Source organism: Octopus bimaculoides, chromosome 1, assembly GCF_001194135.2.
Source record: "Octopus bimaculoides isolate UCB-OBI-ISO-001 chromosome 1, ASM119413v2, whole genome shotgun sequence".
Lineage (NCBI taxonomy): Eukaryota > Metazoa > Mollusca > Cephalopoda > Octopoda > Octopodidae > Octopus > Octopus bimaculoides.
In genome coordinates, this window is record NC_068981.1 from 155637883 (window position 1) to 155639463 (window position 1581).

A 1581-nucleotide genomic window follows, 5' to 3' on the forward strand; every position below is an offset into this window, starting at 1 on the left:
ATATATATATAATTTTATTTAAAAGAGTTCCAACTCTGTCTGTTTTTTATGTTTTATTTATATTCTTGTAAAATTAATGTAGGATATAGAATATGGAATATATAATCTATAATATAAAAATAAATGGTAAAAATGAAATGAAGTATTGAATGTCTTATTGAATATATGAACTATGTCTTATTGAATAGGATGTCCCAAAATTAAGGCAACCGAAGTTTCGGGCTTTAATAACCATCAATAAATGTGGTAAGATATGAAAATTATACATTATTATGAAAGCTTAGTGTGTCTTCTTTTTGTTTCAGTCTAAATAGATTCAGATTTATAAATGGAATAGTGGCTATAGACCGAAATGCAATCATAACCCTCTGCAAAGGAGGCGAAAGTAGTACAGCTGTAGCAAAAAGCTTAAAATTAGCCGAACAACAGGCTGGAAAATTGTCAAGAAATTTCAAGTGACTGGTTCCACCGCTGATCGACATGGACGTGGCCGAAAAAATGTGCGGGCCTTTCAGCTTATCAAAAGCACCATAAAAAAGACACGGCGAAACCTTCGTCGTTCCGTCAGAAAAGTGGCTGCCACAGCAAAACAATAAGCCAAATATCGAGTGCTGAAGGATAATCTCAGGACCCACTCCTAACAGATGATCCGCCGTCATGAGCTCATGCAAGTTTATAAGGCCATAAGACTGGAGAGAAATCGTCTTATCCTGCGTCAGATTGCTGAAGGCACGCTGCCCAACCTGGTGTTCTCTGATGAAAAGAAATTTGGCACTGAACAGGCAGTAAACCAACTTTAGAGTGTATCTGGTTCTGTCGAGGATAGACTCGTAAATCGGCGTCAAAATCCAGTCAGTTATGGTTTGGGTGACTGTGACAGCCACTGGAAGGTCTCCACTCGTTTTTATGCCCTCGGGTGTTAAAATTAATACCCAGAGTTACATTATGGAAGGTGAACTGTTTCAATGGGCGAATGAGCACTTTCAAGGCATACCTTGGATCCTCCAACAGGACTTGGCACCATCCCACTGTTCCAAACAAACACAACACTGGAATACTGGATTCAGAAAAGCATTCCGTCGTTCATAGGCAAGGATGTATGACCCTCAAGAACCCCTGATCTCAACCCGTTGGATTTTTCTGTTTGGTCTAATTTGGAGACGTGGTCTCGAGCACTCTTCATACTTCGCTCGACGCTTTGAAGGCAAAACTGCGCCAGGAATCGACCTCGATTCAGCAAGAACAGCTGCGTGCGTCCGCGTATGAAGCATTCGCACCTAGACTTAAGTCTGTACTTCGAAACAGAGGTGGTAATATCGAATAAATGTGCTAGTGTCATACTTGTGTTTCCTTTACCATTGCATTGTAATGCTCGGATCCGAAATATAACTATATTTTGCTTTAGCGAAATTGAAAAAAAGTTGATTACCGTAATCTTGGGACACCCTGTGTGTATATATATATATATATATATATATATATATATATATATATATATATATATATATATATATATATATATATAGCGAGAGAGAGAGAGAGGGGGGGAGGAAGGGGGAGAAAAAGAGAGAAATTAGTTAA